The following is a 4697-nucleotide window of genomic DNA, read 5'->3' on the forward strand; positions in this document are numbered from 1 at the left end:
TCTGAGCTCCTAATGCCAAAGGCAAGGGTTCAGTCCCTGGTTGGAGAACTATTATTAGTAAGATCCCACATGCTGCCTGAGGTGGCCTAAAAAATAAAAAATAAATGTCAAATATCACTGAGGAAGTCCAACATCTAAGTAAGAGGAATTCAACAGAGAAAAGAGTGAGAGGAATGATCAGAGAATGAATGTGAGGAAATTTCCTCAAACTGAACTATAAATCACCAGAATAAAAGTACTCCTCAAATACCCAACACGGCCCATGATGAGAAGATCCAAAATAAGACATATTATAATAATGAAAATTCACATTACTGAGTGTAAAAAAAATTGTAGACTTCTGGAGACAGAATGGAGCAGAAGATAAGAATTTGGATGCCACATGAGAACGCATTGACTTCTCAAAAGTAACACTGAAGACCAGTGATTAGACAACAAGTGAAGAACACATGAGAAAGGAGAGAAAGACCTTCTAATGCATTCAGTAAATTTAGAGAGAATGATCGACTTCAAAAATTACCATTGCAACTAATATATGAAAAACCGATTTAGGTAAGAGTCATCCATGAATGTGGAAACTAGCTGTGGTGTCTCACCCCAAATTACTTCCTTTGAGACAACTCTTACCATGAGCTAGGCAATTCATGTTTGATCACCTCAGCTCCATGAGCTGGCTACCACTTTGGTATGCCCACTCAACAGATTAGGAAGTATCCATGGCCACATGTTCTGGAGACAGAACTCAAATCCAGCCAGAATTCGTCCCCCAAATCCCATGACCTTCTGCCTGGGCTGAGAAGGGACTCTGGGGTGATGCCAGCCTCAGGGTGACCAGGTGTCTGGTATCCTAAACTCTAGTGGGTGAGAGAGGACAAACTGTGGGGGGTATGTGTGTGGCTTTGGGGGCCCCACGACAATTGCCACTGGCTGGCCATTGAGGCAAGATGTGGACAGGACAACAGCTGTTGCTCTGGTTCCTCATCCAGTCCCCAGAGTTCAGGCTCAAGCCTCCTGCTTTGCCTTTAAAAGCAGAGTTAGCGGCAGTGTTATCTGCATTGGCCAGATAGTCATCTCCTCTTTCATTTATCTCTGCCCTTGTAAACACGGGCTCGAACCACTCCAATCACTGGAAAGCTCATGTGTCTTTCTTCCAGGAGCAGGCACGAAGACCAGGGTCCATCTCCTGTGTTGTCCATGCACTTCAGGGCCAATCTACACAGGGCCTGGATTCAGCTGTTGCCAGTTATCTCTGAATGAGCCCTATAAATAACTACAGAGATACCATCAGGATTACAAGAAGGTTTCCCTCATACCGCTTGGATGGTTAAACATAAACATTCCAGAACACTACCACTTTGAGAATCCTGCTTTGAGAAGTGTTTCTTGTTTTAAGGATCGCATAAAAGTGGAAGGGTTGCAGGGCCTCTGTCTTTCTCTGGATAGTCCCAATTCTGAAGCAACATGTCTGTTTTCTGCTTTAGACGAACGTCTTTGTGGTTACATGAGCTCATGTGACGGCCAATAGAGTTTGTTGAATAAAATAAGGATCCCATGCTATCAATTTCTCAAGCAACAGAGCACCAGTTTTATTAGAAGCTCTGCAATAAAGACCACCAACAATAAGGAGAGATATCCTTACAAAACTATAGCAAATAGAAGTTCTAGCAATAAAAAAATAGTCAAGACTGACTAGCAGGCTTTTTGTCAATTTGATGATGACTTTTGATAAAATATCATTCTTTTCCTGGTTTTCAAATCATCCTTTATTGCTTTTTCATGCTGCCTCATTTACGTGGAGACCCTGATGCTGGGAAAGATTGAAGGCAAGAGGAGAAGGGAACGATGGAGGATGAGATGGTTGGATGGCATCACAGACTCAATGAACATGAGTTTGAGTAAATCCTGGGAGTTGGTGACGGACTGGGAGGCCTGGCGTGCTGCTGTCCATGTGGTCGCAAAGGGTCAGACACGACTAAGCGACTGAACTGAACTGAAAATGACATTTTAAAAAATGTTTTTCATAAAAATTAAGTAGAAAAGTACAAATAGCCCCATAGTGGCATTTTTAAAGATTGTTTATTGAGAGTGCATTATAGTATCCAATTGTTTATTGAGAGTGCATTATAGTATCCAATTGAACAAAAAAAAAACAAATATTAAGTTCTGTTTACAAAATGCTCACCGCATGGGTAGATTCATGTTTTTCGGTTGGAACGAAAAATTCAAGAAGGCGCAAGGCCGGGCTCCGGGAAGGCGGGCGGTGGCCGCGCCTCCCCACCCCCGAGGCCGCCACGTAGCTGACGTCCCTCCCTGCCCAGGCGCCCGGGCCTGGCTCCTTGGGCGGACCTCGGCAGGAGGCTGGCGCGCCGGCTTCGCGAGCCGCCTCGGCCGGCCCGGGCCCCCGGGCGCGGCGTTCCGGGCCAAGGGCAGCTTCTGCGCGCTTCTCGCCGTTCAGGCGCGCTGCAAGAAGCAGTTCCTGGACTTCGGATCTGTGCTTGCTTGTGAAAAGACCTCACTTCTGTTTCTGCGGCAAGAGGTGCCTGTGAGATTGGCAAATACAATGAAAGAGTTAAGTCTCCTTCCAGATCATCTTCTCTGGACACCATCAGTTCAGTTGCTACAGAGCTGGTTTAAGGACAAAAGTGCTGAAGATGCTAAAACTGTTTAGGAGTTTACAGATGCAGTGATACAGATCAGGAACCGACACAATGAGGTGATTCCCACAATGGCTGAAGGTGTGGTTGGATACAAGGAGAGCTCTCGGGTGGATCCTGTCACCAGCCAGAATGTTCAGTAATTTTTGGATCGTTTCTACGTGAGTTGAATTTCAATTAGTATGTTACTTAATCAGCACTCTTTATTATTTGGTGGAAAAGGCAAAGGAAGCCTATCTCAACAAGAACACCTTGGAAGCATAAATCCAGACTGCAATGTGGTTGAAGTTATTAAAGATGGCGATGTGAGAGTTGGCAAGCTGAGCACCGAAGAATTGATGCTTTTGAACTGTGGTGTTGGAGAAGACTCTTGAGAGTCCCTTGGACTGCAAGGAGATCCAACCAGTCCATCCTAAAGGAGATCAGTCCTGGGTGTTCATTGGAAGGACTGATGTTGAAGCTGAAACTCCAATACTTTGGCCACCTGATGTGCAGAGCTGACTCATTGGAAAAAACCCTGATGCTGGGAAAGATTGAGGGCAGGAGGAGAAGGGGACAGCAGAGGATGAGATGGTTGAATGGCATCACCGACGCAATGGACATGAGTTTGGGTAAACTCCGGGAGTTGGTAATGGACAGGGAGGCCTGGTGTGCTGCAGTCCATGGTGTCGCAAAGAGTCGGACACGACTGAGCAACTGACCTGAACTGAACTGATGAAAATGCTAGGCATCTATGTGATTTGTATTATATTAAAGAGTCAGAAAAAAAAAAAAGTCAGACCCAAATGAGCTGAACTGAACTCTCCCAAACTAGAACTGAAGAACTAAATGAATGCAATGAGAGCAAGGATGGAGCATCACGCCGACAAAGGTCCTACTCAGGTCCACATCACACTGGGTAAGGAGGATTTGACTGTGAAGATGAGTGACTGAGGAGGTGGTGTTCCTCTGAGGACAACTGACCGACTCTTTAGCTACATGTACACCACTGCACCCCGGCCTCATGTCGAGATGTCCCGAGCAGTGCCCCTGACTGGTTTTGGTTATGGATCGCCCATATCACATCTTTATGCACTGTACTTCCAAGGAAACCTAAAGTTCTCTTCTCTAGAGGGCCACGGGACAGAGACAGTCATCTACATTAAGGCTCTCTCAACAGAATCAATACAAAAACTCCCGGTGTATAGCGAAGCTGCCTGGAAGCATTACACCAACCATGAGGCCGATGACTGGTGTGTCCCCAGCAGAGAACCAAAAGACATGACGACATTCTGCAGTGTCTAGACACACTTGGGACCCCTGGAAAATCCAGATGTGGCTTTTTATTAAATTTGGAAGGGGTGGTGTTCAGAGAAAAAAAAAATTAAAGAAATATCACCTCTTAGAGCAGAACAATTTATCTTAGCTAATTAACACAAGAGGGTGGGGCACTTATAGCATGATGACCTTGGAGTTCAAGGTCACTGAGAAAGACTGTGTGTTCCTTTGATGCCACAAAGTGTCAGAATGTCTGAAATATGCATGCAGTGTTTCAGGTTGAAGTTTGAACAAACCCATGAGGCCTTTGGGCTTCTACAATTTAAAATAATTTTATCAACTATCAACTCTACCCACCCCAACTCCTCCCAAGTTTTACTGTTTTGTCAGGTTTCATGAAGACATTACATCTAACTATATATGTTTTCACCCTTCCCTAAGCCAGAACACATAAGCTGCCAGAACACATGTTAACTAATCTGGACTGTATCCTCTTTGCAACAGGAGATCACTTTCATCTCTTTTTTATTAGAGAGGAAATTGCTTTACTTAATCAGAAGATAAGTTGGAGACCCAAACGGAATCTTTAAACATTTTAGGAACATTTTTTGAGGTCATTTCAGTTCAGTTCAGTCACACAGTCGAGACCCCATGGACTGCAGCACGCCAGGGCTCCCTATCCATTGCCAATTCCTGGAGTTTACTCAAACTCATGTCCATTGAGTTGGTGATGCCATCCAACCATCTCATCCTCTGTTGTCCCCTTCTCCTCCTGGTTTCAATCTT

At 44.9% G+C, this 4697-nt stretch overlaps 1 pseudogene; it reads left to right on the forward strand.

The window, feature by feature from the left end:
* Nucleotides 1-2185: 2185 nt before the first annotated feature.
* LOC136163937 (pyruvate dehydrogenase (acetyl-transferring) kinase isozyme 1, mitochondrial-like) lies at nucleotides 2186-3938 on the forward strand (annotated as a pseudogene).
* Nucleotides 3939-4697: the final 759 nt, after the last annotated feature.

This window comes from Muntiacus reevesi, chromosome 3, assembly GCF_963930625.1.
Source record: "Muntiacus reevesi chromosome 3, mMunRee1.1, whole genome shotgun sequence".
NCBI lineage: Eukaryota > Metazoa > Chordata > Mammalia > Artiodactyla > Cervidae > Muntiacus > Muntiacus reevesi.